At 34.3% G+C, this 16,707-nt stretch overlaps 1 protein-coding gene across 4 annotated transcripts in view; it reads right to left on the bottom strand.

Annotated features, from left to right (window-relative positions):
- The window catches only part of olf186-M (Ki-ras-induced actin-interacting protein-IP3R-interacting domain olf186-M), a 324,363-nt gene that overhangs the window by 48,306 nt on the left and 259,350 nt on the right, over window positions 1-16,707 (bottom strand). The window lies entirely within an intron of this gene.

The raw sequence follows: 16,707 nt of genomic DNA, 5'->3' as shown, positions 1-16,707 counted from the left end.
AAAGCATGTCCAATTCGATTTTTATTTTTTTCCCACAAATTTTGTTGGTGACATTTTCAATCTACATATCAAATTTCTTCAATTCTCTTCTGGGCTAAAAGTCTGTATTCTGTTGTCCATGATTCGGCATATAATGCAGCAATGTTTTTCTTTTCGGAACAGGCTTAAATTTATTTTTTCTTTTCTCGTGTTTAAATATTTTGAAGGTATTATTACTATACAAATTAGTTTAAGAAAATAAATAATTAATTGTACAACATTTCGGATAACTTGAAATAGTAACGAAACTGTAAATACAATACAACACATAAAACAATGTATTATCACAGTCTAGTATATACAGTCACGAAGCTCAATATGTAGTAAATTGCATCCACAGATAGTTGCTCACCACTAGGATCGCTACTATCACTCCATTACAGACAATGTGAAATAGTACTGGCACAGTCTATTGTTCCTAGCACCCTCAAAACTCGAGCTTCGTGACTGCATATACTAGGCTGTGGTATTATTGTAGCTGTAAGAACGTAAAATAAATAAATAAATAAATTCACTGTATAAATAAAAAACGTTCAGTAGTCACATGAACATCACTTAACAAAACATGCTGTGAAATTGCTAATTTTTTGTGTTACAAATCTGAGTATATTATCAACTTGGAAAAACTTAAAACCTCAATTTAATAGAAAATATATATTATAGTGCTACATTTGTATTAGTGACTCTGTGATAATAGGAACTGATCTTCAAAATAAACATTTTTCCAGTCACTTCATGTAATTTAAACATTATTATCAGAGCAAAATCTTGGAATATTCTGTAAACGAGAACATCGTAATGCACAAGCAACAACAAAAACAAAATATTTGCATGCTTTCAATCTGTTAATATTCTAAATTCTGCAATTTTCCATTACACTTCACACACTAGTAGAGCAAATGAAATCTACTTGAAGGTTAGTTTCCTTAGGTCCATTCCAGACTCACTTGAGAACTGTAAGTGAAAAATAGACATCCACAAGTAGTAGAGAATCCTTGGTCATATGGTTAGAATGGCGCAAGGCTAACAATGATCACAATACAGAACAAATAGAAAATGAAGGTCACACATCCAGTTCCTATGGAAGGCAGGCAAATATCCACATCCTTACCGTGAATCGAATCTACTGCCACTTGAACAACAGTGGAAAACATGAAATGCAATGTTTCACACATTACAGGTATTCTAGTCTATTTGTGAATTGTTTAAAAATTAAATTATGTTTTACTTAACGACACCCACAACTGCCAAGGTTATATCAGTGTCGCCGGTGTGCTGGAATTTTGTCCCACAGGAGTTCTTTTACATGCCAGTAAATATACTGACATAAGTCTGTCGCACTTAAATGTCATCGACCTGGGCCGGATTGAACCCCCAACATTAGGTACAGAAGGCCAGCACTCTACCGACTGTGCCACCTAGGCCGACGTCTATTTGTGAATTATGTCATAAATTTATTTTAAATATAAATATTATTGGCAATGCCATCACTATAATCATCGCACTACCACCACCACCATCACCATCATCATAATCAGAGTAACTGTCATTACTAGAGAAAGTAAAGATGGAGAATATTTTCTCAACATATGTTTTGTTTATTAACATCATTTGTTTAAAAAATATATATATTTTTTTTCACGTCTATCATTCACAAAAATATGATAATTGCATTTATTAGTGCTATTATTTCATAAACTAGGCAACGAAAGTCTCTTTCATTGCAGAAATTTAACAGAACTTCAGTTGTGAAAGTAAATTATCTTGAACTACTAAGCTAAGATGTGAATGTGGCCTTCAAGTAGAAAAACAAATCCTTGTTTCACCATACTTGCGTCTGCAACTGTAACTACTGTTTTCAAATGTAGTTGAGACTATGTGCTCTTATGAACTACGTTTTTCTTATGAACGAATGTACTCTTGTCAAATCTATAAAAATAATAACAATCCGTGGTGCTACAGCCTTTTAAAGAATCCAGACCGACCAGCTGGCTGCTGACTCACGGCCACATGCCAAAGCAGAGGTGGACGATCATCCAACCAGAATGGAGGCATCGTGTGATTAGCACAATCGATGATATTACAAAATAATAACTGTTTCTTTTTCTTTGAGAAACAAAAATTGAAAATAATATTTATTTTTATATGATTGGCAGAAGATGACATGTCAAGAAAAGTGGAAAACATTTCTGAATCATGTGAATTCAATTCAAACTACAGTGAGTTACTTTTGATTTGTCAATATCTCTTCAGTATTCTGGCTCATAATATTCACGTTCAGAGAATTTTTTTCCTTAATGTCTGTACAGTGGACAAAAGAAGGTAATCATTTGGACATAACACAATGGAGAGTACATCTCAGTTTTTTTTTTTTTTTAGAAATGTGAAAAAAATCTTGTTTTGAGTTCTATAATTATGTTTCGCAAAATAAGGAACTATTAAAATGTGCAAAAGCATCAAGCAAATACTTAGACCCAGTTCATGAGAGCCAACAAGTTACGAGTATGAAACTCAAATGTATACTACTGTATTAATATTTCATTCTAAACAGTAGGTAAGTCATTATACAATGCAAACAGTAATTAGAAGTAAAACCGCGGATTGAACATCTATGTGTGTGTGTAGTATAAATTGTCTGATCCTCTATTTATTACAATATAATAAAGAAGTTTTTATAGAAAACTTACGGAATGTCCTTCAATTTGTCCAGCTGTAAAAGCAAAACCATCAATAGCATGATACACTTCTACAATCTTTTCGACACATAAAAAATTAGAATGAATAAAACATTGTCACTAAGAAAACTTGATCAACAATTTAAACGGTTTGATTTACAACCAGTGGCGCACCCACAGGGAGTGGAGGGCTAAGGGGGCTCAACTACTGCTCCAAATCAAAAATAGAAAAAAGGAAAAACGAAAGCAAGAAGGAAGTTTTTTTTTAATGTCTTTGACGTGTCTGTATTTATTATTGTGGAAAGAATGTGGTCTTTAAAAAACGTATTTTTAAATAGGTCTGTATGTGAATGGACTTTTTACAATATACTTCTATTTTAAAATGCTCGAATTTTCCACATTCGTCACAATCACAGCTCGTCGCCTTGGCTATGTGTATCCTCTTTCCATACCTTATTTTACATTCAGTTGAGTATGTGTGGCTATTTTATATTACGGTCACCACAAGTCGATAACACAAGGGGAGATGGTGAAGAAGAAGATCACAGATCACAATGTAACAGACTTTCGTCACAAAAATAATTACATGAACAAAATTTACACATTTAAATTAATAGAATGAATTTAAATAAGTAATTAAATTACATATTATTTGTATGATTATTTATCTAATATTAATCACGTAATATTCTCGATATCTGCCTTCAAATATTACTAAGTATAGATATACTTACTTCCCACCTTCTACTACAATCAAAATCAGCTATTAGTCCAAACCTAACTGTGCAATTAACAACTGAAATATCAGTTTTATTCGAGATATTCGGTTTTCCCTATCATTATTTCGCCAATTATTACATCCACTGTCACCATCACCATATGCATTAATACCTAACTTCGCCAGACCATTTCACAAATACGCATCACATTTCTGCAGCCACTTCAACAGGGCAAAGGTTAAATGTATACAACTCCAAATTGTTGTACATTTCTAACAAAAATAAATGATTAGCTATGTACAATGTATTCTTCTTCCTGGCAAGAGAAGGGACTAGAAGTAGACTGTAATTATTTATGTAAATATTAATTTTATGGTCCTAAAGAATTATTGTTATTAATGGAGAAAAATTTGATCCAGTGCCGAGGATCGAATCCAGGACCCCAAGTTCTACGTACTGGGTGCTCTAACCACTGAGCTACGCCAAAGTTCAACCCAATGCACCAGATCGAATCTTTCTCCTTTGGTTCTTTCCCTTAGTAGCCTTACTCCATGTTGAACATGGAAGCTATATGATTCTTAATACACTCAAATAACAATTCATTCTGCAGCGAAAAGTTGCTGAAGCTGTTCCAGAGTCCCAAAAATCTAAGTTGAAGCAGCTTTGCCCCATAAGACGACTTAAAAGGTATGAAGCAGTCATGGTTGTGATTAGCTATTGCATTCTGTGGCTGCAGCACTGGAAGATATACAGCGAGATGACACAGATATCTCAGCTAATGCATTTCTTCTGCTCTAATCTATAAAGCTAAACATCAGAGCAAGTCATGGTGTAAGACAAGTGAAAATGCGGAAAATTTCAGCAGTATGTTCTGGGATGAAATCCAAGTCGCTCATTGGAGCCTGATCAGATTAGCTTGTTTACCTGCTGTACCTGGTTAAAAGACAGTTTGTTACACTTGCTCCTTCGTAGTTGCCAGTGATTGCACAACTCATGACAAATTTCCTGCAAGGGCCTACTTAAAAAAGGTATTAAATGAACTAAAGAAAAAACTCTCTATCCTGCAAACCATAACAGTGTTGTTGTTGTTTTCTAATGCCAGGCATTTGACAATAAAGTCATTTGACTTCTTGCACTCAAATATTTTTCTAAGATATTGTCATGGTTAGCCACTGACGCACAGATTCTGAGATGTTCTGAATCCATTTCTTGGTTTGAGATGCACAATGGACAGTTAGGGGACTGATATATTCCGATTCTATGCAGGTGCTTGGCCAAACAGTCATGGCCTGTTGCCAATCTAAATGCAGCTACAGACGATTTTCGTGGTGAATCGGGAATCAACTGTGGATTATGATGCATAGAGTTCCATTTTTTTCCCCTTGAGATTGTGTTATCAAATTTTGTTTGTTGAAGTCTAAGTATGTAGATTTAATAAACCTTTTCACAGAGTAATATGTAGATTTAGTAACAGGTCTGTAAGTAGCAGTGCTGCCATTCTTTGCTAAAGCATCTGCATTCTCGTTCCCCAGGATTCCACAATGGGATGGTATCCATTGGAATACAATTCTTTTATTGAGTGTTATTAGTTGAGAGAGCATTTTAGTTATTTCTGGTGTTTGAGCTGAAGGTGTGTGTTTAGAGACTATTGATAGAATAGCTGCTTTGGAGTCTGACAATATAACTGCATTCTTAAATTTATTGATGTGAAATAGAAGATTCCTGAGACTTTCACTTATTGCAATGATTTCTCCATCAAAACTTGTTGTTTCATATCCAAGAGATCTATAAAGTGAGAAGAGACAGCACGTAACACCTGCACCTTGTTCCCTGGAGATCAAGGATCCATCGGCGTATAAATGAAGCCAATTTTGTGGAGGGTACCTAATATTAATTGTCTCTAAAGACAATTGTTTCATTATTTCAGTGTTTACTTCTGATTTCAGTATTTCTTCTGTTAAATTTAGATTATATTCTATATTTAATAGAGTTAAAGGGTTTGGTTTAATTTGTAAGTTTTCTTTTAAATTAGGGACATTGATTTTCTGTTTTAATTCTTGAACCATGGATATGAAACTTTTTCGAGTTTTTAATCTACAGAGAGGACTGTATGAATGCCAATTGTTTCCTGGTAATCTGATAAGTTTTTCATATTGAATCAGTGCTTTTTCTTCTATTATCATTTTGATGCTGTTAATATTAGTGAGGAATCTCATAGAATCTATTGGAGTTGTTTTGATTCCACCAGCAATGAGCCTGAGAGCTTGGTTTTGAACACATTTTATTTCGTTTATGATAGGTGAAGTAATTAAAATTTCTCCGCAGTACGTCAGGACTGGCTGTATAAACATTTTGTATGTAACCGTAACAGCGTTTTCTGTTGGCTGTGTAGCACAATTCAAAAATAAATACACGCTTTCATGAAAAAAGATTTTCACACAGATGAGAGAGAGTGAATATTTTTCGCCACTTCCCACGGGAAGAGAGCTGTCGATGGGATAGGAGGTTTGACTGAACGACTTGCATGTAACGAAGTAAGGTCAAGGAAAACAATAATTAAGTCAGCCTCTGATTTCTACAAATGTGTACAGAAAGTAAATGGAGTCATTAAAATAATACTATTAATAGAAGATGAAATTGATGCAAGCAAGAAAGTTCTCAGTGACAGGTGGATGAAATTACAGCCAATCTCAGGACTCCAAAACACTATTTTCGTGGAGAAAGTGAATTAAACGTCATTGTTATAAGTACCAGTGCTTTAATAAAGGAAAGATGTTTCTGTTCCGAAAAAGTAAATCACAGAGATGAATCTTACATCAGTAATGGTATTAATCATTGTTGATATCTAAAGTGTGGAGTCACAGTAATTTCACCTAAATTGCACTGTTAATTATTGTTTTTAAATATTTGCAAAAATTAAGTAAACTCTACAACTCCACTAAAGTTACTGCATTCGTGATGCAAGTAACATTAAGGAAGCCGTGAAAAAATCAGCAAGATTCCTGACTCATCATGGCGGCTACTTTGAACGAAGGAGATGTGCAATATGTTATATAAATAATATTGTTAAAATATTAAAATGAAAAATAAATCATTACATAACCTTACCGTTTGTTTTAAGTTCGCATTTATAGACTGGGGGAAAAAAAAAGACAGACGTATATCACGGCCTGCTGGAGTATAGTAAACACAGAAAACATTTTAAAGCAACAATGTTGAAGATAGATATTTTTGTTATGCAAATTTGCCGTCATTGAACAGAAACCAAGATGGAGATTTCATTGCAACTAATTAGAAATTCCTCTTTCAGGTATGTAATAAACGATCTTCGCACAAAATAATGTATGATACATGAGCGGTATGTTTTCTTTCAATTCTCGGAAATTAAAAAAGCTCAACTACGTTTCGCTTTTTCAAACTTTTCCTCGAACATGAAAACTTCAACATACCGCTCTTGTAACGCACATTACTATTATTGCCAATGAGAAAGATATTTGTGACGTAACATTTGATCAAATAATAGAAATTTTTCCCCAACCAAAATTGAAGGGTATTGGGACACAGAAAATTGATATTTTTGAGAGATAATAAACACAAATAGGTTCTGTTCAAGCTATAAATAAGTAAAATATAGATTTATCTGTGCTTAAAACACCCAAATCATTGAGTAAAAACAACTAAATTTACTGGATAACATTATTTTATAACAATGATTTTGTACTGTGTAACATACATAATAGAAGAAAAAATTGAAAATCTTAAAAATGAACCTAAACTCTTAAACCTATGGTACTAAGTTCAAGGGTATAATCTTAGCTACTAAGAAAAATATATGATAGCATTCTTGTATCTGATAATTCACAGGGATTGTAATTAAAGATGGACCACCTCAAATGTTAAGTCCATTTTTTGTAACATACGTAACACTCACTTTAATCAAAATATTAGGTATTTAATCTCTTCCATTTATTTAACAAACTAATATACTGTATATTATGATAGTGCATTTTTTGTTTGATCTTCTATTCCATATGAAGTTTCAGTTATTAGAATATTTTTGTAATTACATGGATCTAAATACTGTCCGAATGTAACATATGTAATGATACTAACGATGAATGCCCCAAATACCAAGAATGGTGAAGGGATGGCAGATTCATAGAACAAATGTGCCAGTTGAAAATGCCGAAGAGTACTTCTGGCACAGTTCTTCTCCAATGAGCAGTTTGCCTATTCAAGTAGCCTTCGGTCAAGATTTAGTACACATAAAGTTGTTCTCAGCAGTTTTATGTGTCCTTTACATACTGGTATGACTATATATCTAATGAGGATATTGGCAGATTTTTTAAACTAACTGAGTTCTATGCAAATAATTTGAATGACATTGGAATAAACTGTTCGACAGCTTGAACTATGATATAACAGATTCCAGATTATGCCTACAGCAAGCGCAACGCTAAGACATCCACTAGAAGAGATATTTTACTGCAAAAAATGTAATTGATGTCTTGAACATTTTGTAACGACAGTTTTCTTCCAAATGTGTAGTGTCGATTTTTTCGTCTTTGCCTTAACACACCTAAAAGAATGGTCTTGCAAATCTGAATATACACAGAGACATTTTGACAACTCAGAGAAAGTAATAGACATTTTGGTGCAGAAAGAACCAAGACTACTCAACTTTGTTTTGTAAGAAGAAAAAAAAATGTTTTAGCTTTACTGTATCACTGTTAATGTTATTTTAATTATAGTTGTAACAGATTAGGAAGATATATGAAGATATGAATTATCTTCAAATTTTTATTTTACGTAGTTCTTGTTCCATATACTGCTACAGTCCGTTTAAAAAGATGTGCCTGAGAATACAGCTTATGATGTTGCTCTATGACACTGATCATAAATAGCCCCCCACCCCCATCATAACCATATTACCGGGTGCACCACTGTTTACAACAGCTACCTACTTAACCTCCATTTACACGTTATTCAACCACTTAAGAGCAGGGACAAGACCAGAAAAGCAATAAAAAAAATCATAATCTATTTAAAGTAGCAGTTTTTTGCAAATGTTTGAATGGTTCAGAATAATTTTCACATAGTTAAGGAGGCGAAATACTGCATATAATTGTAACATGAGAAGACAAATTTCTCACTCAAAGAAATATAAAGGTTCTTACAGACAAGGAATTTAAATTTCTGTTAAACTTTAACATCTTTATTTAACCTGCAATTTAACATTATCTGTGTCCATGTACTACATTAATACCATGCATAATACAAAGCTATTGCTTTTGAAATAATCAATATACATATTTATTTGTCACTATATCTGTGATCCATGTTGCGATCTCTATCATAGTTGTTATTGTGATCGTTTTTGTATTTGTAGTGGTCCTTATTGTCTTTGTCAGAGTCCTATTCATTTCAATATAATATCACTTTCTCCATTTGGAAAGTGCCTTTTCTATCACCTGGTAGATAATCTTCATAGTAAGCTCTTAAAAAATAGTCTGATAGACCACAGAGTTAGTCAGAATCTCTTACATCGAGGGCCAAGAAAATAATATTTGAGGTGACATGTACTTCATGTTTCAAAGCTTTCTCGAGGAGGAGAATTCAGTGCTCTTACTCGCACAGGATTCAGAACGTTTTCCTAAATGATGCAGAATATAATATTCTTTGTTAGTATTTTGGAATGGCATCTACCTTTGCTCACACCAAAAGGTTGGATAAATGCTCGTCTCTCCATTCGTCTCGGTGGCTCATATAGTTACTGTTATTTAAAACCAACTGCCTCAAAAATTGGGCGTAGTTTTCCCGAATCGAGCCAAACAATTACTCGTAATTTGACATTGGACGTGCTTTGTTCCATTGTTAACAAATGTGGAATCCACCTAGCGGACACCTTGGACATGTCCAAGACATTAAGTAAGATGTGGTGTACCCACTCTGTTGAGATATGCATAACCTCGCTAATTTCCCGCACTTTCAGTCAACGGTTATTCAACATCATATTGCGGATTTTTTCTATGATTTTTTCACTTGTTGCTGTTACTGGACGTTTATTGCGGGGGTTGTCTTCCACACTCTCTCGACCACGTTTAAATAGTCCGCCCATTTTTTCACAGTCGAAAACACTACGGCGGATTCACTCAGTGTAGCATCCATGTCTGCTTTAACTTCCATTGGAGTCATTCCCTTTTTTTGCGAAATATTTTACGACAGCACAAAGCTCGATATTCTCCATTTTTGCCAATCTGTTCGGAGCACTAACTTCAAAATCAAACTACACAAATTGTAGTCAATAGAAAATTGTTCTTTTCGTGCTTGAACTAGTGTAAAATGGCCACTAACAATGGCGGCATTGTTGACAACGTTTTCAAACACACCTCGTGTATGTATATGTATACATATGTCATTCATTTCATTCAGTGTTCTGCCCAAGGGCAGGTCTTTCACTGTAAACCCAGCTTTCTCCAATCTTTCCTATTTCCAGCCTTCCTCTTTGTCTCCTCATATGATCCATATATCTTAATATCGTCTGTCATCTGATATCTTCTTCTGCCCCGAACTCTTCTTCCATTTGCCATTCCTTCCAATGCATCCTTCAATAGGCAGTTTCTTCTCAGCCAGTGACCCAACCAATTCCTTTTCCTCTTCCTGATCAGTTTCACCACCATTTTTCTTCACCCACTCTTTCCAACACAGCTTCATTTCTTATTCTTTCTACTTCACATGTTCCATTCTTCTCCATATCCACATTTCTAATGCTTCTATTTGCTTCTCTTCACTTCGTCGTAATCAAATCCACTCGTCTCAACTTCAAGCTGTGGCCTCTGGGATCTTTTAAGATGCGAAAAAGAGAGTAGTGTGCAGAAAGTAATGGGAAGCTACCGCATTTATCTTTCCCAAGAAAAACTGCAAACATGGTTTACATATAATCATGAATATCTGGTACACTTTGTCAATCTGACAGCCTTTAAATAAATAAAATTTTAGTAATTAAAATGACTATCAATATATCATGGAGGTGGGGTGGAACGGTGTAATTTAAATTTCATGTCTAATTTTATATATATTGTTTGCAGGAAATGTGTACAAAATATATATTATAATTTTCATGAAGAACTGCTACTTTTCTTGATAACAGTTGTTTGTAAACAGTATACTGAATAAACGAGGCATATCACATTTATCATTTAATGTTAGTCTGCGTCTAATGAAATGAAAACAATCTTTTTTACTAGTGTAAATGTGTTAATGTTGCTATGTTATTTTAAGAGCAATGTAAAAAACTGATAGAAGAAACATGGAGAATGTTGTAACATTTCTAATATTTGAATTGTACCATTCATTCAGAAACTGAAAGTTTCTCTTCGCATACTTTTAACACGCACATACATTGACTGCAATTATTCTATTTTATTGTATTAACACGGAAAATCCTTGATACGAAACTTTCGGGTCAGAAGTGTAATAGTATGTAATACTTAAAAAGAAATAACAATTGATACTTAATTGAAATTCCACTACCTAGGTATTGCTAGTAATAATAAAGTTGGTTATTTGTTATGTTGCAAATTTATGACTAAATATCATATGCAAGCAATATGTTGCAATTATGGGTATAAAAAATTCCACAACAGCATGACATCGGAATTCTACAACGTGTGTAATTTATAATATTCAGAGACTCCATAAAAATTACAGAATTTCGTTAAAATTCTCGTCTATATAAGCAGTTCAAAAACAAGTTCTGGGAAAGTACTGGTAATTTGTCTTCACATACATAAGTCATATGCTTAAGACACAATAATCACATTTACCAGTACATCAAAACTTGTCACATATATACAACCAATTAACTGATTTCAAATTAACAATTATAGGTATCAGTAATATCAAATGTGTAAGCACAACAGAAATTATTTCAGACTGTCATCACAGTAAGCATTAGTGTTCTGGGCTGCAAACAAGACATTCAAACGAACTTCAGTTTCAACTTCTGAAATAAATATACACTACTAAAACGACAACAGACTACAGTCATGGTGAAATGGGAAGAATATTAAGCTTATCTGTACATGACCACAGAAATAATAGGTCTAGCAACCATGCTAAGGAAGTGGAAATGTGAAGTAAATCAATACATGCTATCTGTGCCGACATCAAGTCACAACACACATAGATATCACTTACTCATAGTCTGCACCTTAAATGAACATTAAATCTTCAGTTTCATCTTAATTTCTACAAAACAGGCGTGAAGAGATTGATCTGTCAAATAAAAGTTCACTTCATACATGTTCTCTTTTATGAAAACACAGCGCTACTTAAATTCATTTTATTTATTTCTACAGAACTGACAATGTTTGATATAGGAATAATAAGTCGTAGACTTCAAAATATAGTAGACATTACACTGTTCACTAGAGTCTTACTTTTATAGACAAAATGATAGCTTTTATAGCTGTCGTAAGTACCACCCATAATTGTCCATCAAAAAGAAATAAACAAGAAATTATATATAATTTCAGTTAAATTACATTTTTTGATGAATAAGATCTCACTAAAGTTCTCAGAAAACAAGAAGATAATGTACAGTGCATCATTTTATCTTCCCCCGCTCGTGGATGTAGAGCAGATGTAATGGTACACAGAGCAGCTGCACATATGCGAGTGGAAGAAGATGAAATGTACGCACTGTATACTGAAGCAAACAAACAATACTTCGTTAAGCTAAATAAAACAACTGTCTATGCATTGAGTACAATAATTTTTTGTGCGTAAGAATATTCATTCATTCATTGATAAGAGTACGGGTTACAATATTCCCATAATCTCACAAATCTCTTTCTTTTTTTTTTCATGTCCTTCTTTATGTATCTTTACAGACATATAAAATAAATAGGTATGAACACTCTATGTAACCTTAAAAAAATGTTGTTTCGAAAAGTCATTCTGATGAGTTGTGGCAGTCGAGGAACTTAATAAATTGTAATGTCACTAATAAAATAGATAACAGAGTCTAATTAACATAAACATTCTCGACACTTCCAATTCAATTCTGATTTTTAAAATGCACGGACTATAGGAAGGGTGTAATTTGGTAAACAGGAAATGAAATGGAGAAAGTAATTAAGAAAAAAGTCTAATCAGGTTGAGGTTTACACGACAAACATCATGTAGCTTTACTTCAAGATATTAAATAATACTATTATATCTATCAAAACCACCAAATTTCACAGTTTTCTTTTGGCAGGTTAAAAACTATTGAAACTTGTCTTCATGTATAGCCTCAGAATAGAAGTGATATAATTGTGCGGATTGAAGGAGACAATAGAATACATTAAAATAAATTAAAAACCTATTATACGTTGATCCTGTAATTAAGTGCAGTGTTAATTAGAAAATGAGGCTGAAATTCTGCATACACTGGCGTACAAAAACACACACGCACTCAGTCTGAACAGCAGAGTTTCGTCCCTTACTAATCTTTTTATTTAATTTGCAAGAAACCGTCCATTTCATTGAAAAACTGCAAAAGGATAAATCATTCCATGTCAGTTTCTCTAATGACAAGAGTAAAAAATCAGAATCACATGGATATTAATTACTGAGTAAACCAGTGTTAACATTTTGGGAAAAATAATTTTTTCTGAGAAAAGTGTTAATTTGGGAGTAATATGGTATTAGAATTTTTTTGTTGCACTCTATCCAAGGAATAAACTGTTAAAATCTCTACAGTTATATTACTTTCACTCTGTACGCGGAGTTTATACATGAACTTCAATAATATAATATGAATGAGTTTATCTGTTGAAATGAATTAAATTTAAGCCTTATATAATTATTAGATTTTCATATAAATAAGAGAAATTGGTAATGAAAAAAGCACAGAAAACAGCATATAAACTTGAAGATTCAGTAGGGCTATCATTATCATTATTAAAATGACTATAATCATTATTATTATTATTATTATTATTATTATTATTATTATTATTATTATTATTATCATCATCATCATTATTATTATGTACACTTAGCGGCAAAAAGAATGGGCCGGCCGACAATTTCCAAGTTCCAGAGACATAACATTGCGCATGCTTGTCTCATCAAAGCAATAGTTCACCAGGTAACACATAATTAAACCATTTAAATTTGCTGTATTTTAGTTTAAGAGTCAAAAATATGTTATAAAATCGAATGGAGGATTGATTCTAGATACATCAGGGCCCTTGAAGAGTGAAATAGTAATAAAATTGATAAATACAAAATCAACCAGAGTGAATATGAACAGGAAAACCACGTATTATGCCGAACCAATATTAACAGTCACAGTAGCGTAAGTCATTACGTCATTGGTCTATTGAACAAGTTGGTAGTAGTTGCTCAAGGTTCTTTTTTTTATTAAAAAATTTGCCATCATATGTGTCTCGCAAAGCTATAATTATGTGGCGATATCTCTTAGAATATGCCCAAATTCTAATAAATAATAAACCTCCCTCTCTCTTTCAAGCAATACTGCTATCTGTTAATACAACATTCTGTCTCGTCATTACGCTTGAAGATGGCACAGAAACAATAACTCATTGCCCTGGTTTGCTTAGGTTATTCTGCGTATGCTACTCTCTGACAGGACTTCGATTGGAGAAATGTCATTTTCTCCGACCAGGTAATTGTCTCCAGTAGCATTCTGCGTACGCTACTCTCTGATAGGACTTCGATTGGAGAAATGTCATTTTCTCCGACCAGGTGATTGTCTCCAGTAGCAACAATAGTACTGCCCTAGTTTATTGTATGAATGGCCACCAATATGATGAACGCTTCGTAAGACGAATTAACAAGTCGGGTTGCGTGAGGGTCGAGTGTTGGGGTGGATGTCATACGATGGGGCAGGACTTCTGGAATGCATCCACGAGCAGTTTACGGCAGAAGTCTACGAACACATTTTGGCAAATATAATGATCCCTTCCACCCAAAAACGATATCCAGAAGGAGCACTTTCCTTCCAGCAGGATAATCATCCGATACACACTGCCAACCGGATTCAAAGATGGTTTACGAGGAGGCGTGATGTCAATCCAGTCAGTCGACTGGCCTCTAAATTCACCAGATATGAATACGATTCAAAATTTGTGGGCTGCAGTCAAAAGGATCCTACACTCTAATTGGGCAGAACAACCACCTGTTCGGACACCTGAGGAATTGTAGGACAGAGTTCTAGATGCGTGGGAGGAGATGGCCAAGAATTTAGACCTGTTCCATAATCTTGTGGACTTCATGCCGTGCAGAATGAGGGCAGTTGTTGACGCAGGTGGTTTGTGGACGAGATACTAGTCCCCACCACAGGCCTTGTTTTGTTAATATATTAAAAATTGTTTTTTGTTAATTTAATTATTTATTTATGTTTGATATGCATCCGGTTTTTTAGGATGTGAAACAAGTATTTTTGTTTATATAGGCCAGGTCTCACCTATTAATAGCCTACAGGTGATGGGAAATAATATTTTTACAAGGCAGGCATAACGAAGTTTGTTAAGAAATGCCATTTCACATTTAAACTAATAAATTAAGTAAAAGTTAAAATAAAAAAATAATAATTTTACCATACCGGGAGGCGAACTCACAACCTCTGGTACGGATGTGGGACTTCTTACCACTGGGCCACACACTGCTTGTAAGGATTACTACATTACAGACGGACGACTTTCAATGAAGAGACACCACAGCAATGCCTTGCATTGGGTTATGTTTACACGAGTGAACCGTGTCATAGAACTTAGCATTTCTATTGACCAAGAGTCGGCCCATTCTTTTTGCCACTAAGTGTACATACATACATAAATATACTGCCCAAGGGCAGGTTTTTCACTGCAAATCTAGCTTTCTCCAGTCTTTCCTATTTTCTGCCTTCCTCTTAGTCTCCGCATATGATTCATTTGTATCTTAATGTCTGCTCCGAACTCTTCTCCTGTTCACCATTCCTTCTAGTGCATCCTTCAGCAGGCAGTTTCTCCTCAGCCAGTAACCTAACGAATTCTTTTTTCTTCTTTTTTCTGATCAGTTTCAGCATCATTCTTTCTTCACCCACTCTTTTCAACACAGCATCGTTTCTTATTCTGTCTGTCCATTTCACACGCTCCATCCTTCTCCTTGTCCACATTTCAAATGCTTCTATTCGCTTCTCTTCACTTTGTCGTAATGTTCATGTTTTTGTCCCATACAATGCCATACTCTACACAAAGCACTTCACTAGTCTTTTCCTTTGTTCTTTTTCCAGAGGGCCGCAGAAGATGCTCCTTTTTCTATTAAAAACTTCTTTTGTAATTGCTATCCACTTTTTGACTTCCTGGCTGCAATTCATGTTACTGCTCATAGTACATCCCAAGTATTTGAAGCTTGGTCTACTGCCTCATTTAGATTTCACAAGTTTATCTTCTTTATTTTTCTTCTGACAACCATGGTCTTCGTCTTGTTTGCATTTATCTTCATCCCATACTGCTCATAGCTATCATTTAACTCCTGTAGCATATCCCTTAGTATTGTCTCCTCTTCTGCTAACAATGCCATATCATCAGCAAATCTTATGCATTTTATTCTTCTTCCTCCTACCTTAAACCCTCCCATGTTCTGAAACAGTTCTTTACCAAATCCTCCAAGTAGATGTTGAACAGGGTAGATGCTAAAGGGCATACTTGTCGTACTCCTCTCCCTATTTCACTTCCTTCAGACATTTCTTCTCCTATCCTGACTTTGACTCGTTTCATATAAAGGTTACTGAACAGCCTCCTGTGTTTCCAATCCACGCCTATTTTCTTCAGGATGTCCATCAGTTTGTTTCAATCCACTCTGTCAAAAGCCTTTTTTAAGTCCACAAATACTACATACACTTCTTTATTCTTCTCCAGGTATCTTTCGCCGATTGTTCGTAGTAGTCCAATTGCATCCCTTGTACCTTTTCCTTTCCAGAAGCCAAATTGCTCTTTTTCCAACTGTTCTTTCATCTTAGAATATAAACAACGATCCAGTATTTGCAGGAGAATCTTCACCATGTGCGATATCAGGCTGATAGCCCTGAACTCCTTACATTTCTTGGCATTATTTTTCTTCGGTATTGGCAGCAACACCGTCTCCATAAATCTTCAGACCATTCACCTTTCTCATATATTGCGTTGCATAATGATAGAATTCCTTCTTGTCTTCACCTAAGCATTTTACTAACTCAATGAGAATTCCATCAAATCCTGTTGTTTTCCCATTCTTCATTT

Source organism: Periplaneta americana, chromosome 12, assembly GCF_040183065.1.
Source record: "Periplaneta americana isolate PAMFEO1 chromosome 12, P.americana_PAMFEO1_priV1, whole genome shotgun sequence".
Classification (NCBI taxonomy): Eukaryota; Metazoa; Arthropoda; class Insecta; order Blattodea; family Blattidae; genus Periplaneta; species Periplaneta americana.
The sequence above is the reverse complement of the archived record's forward strand: the minus strand, read 5'-3'. Positions and strand labels throughout refer to the sequence as shown.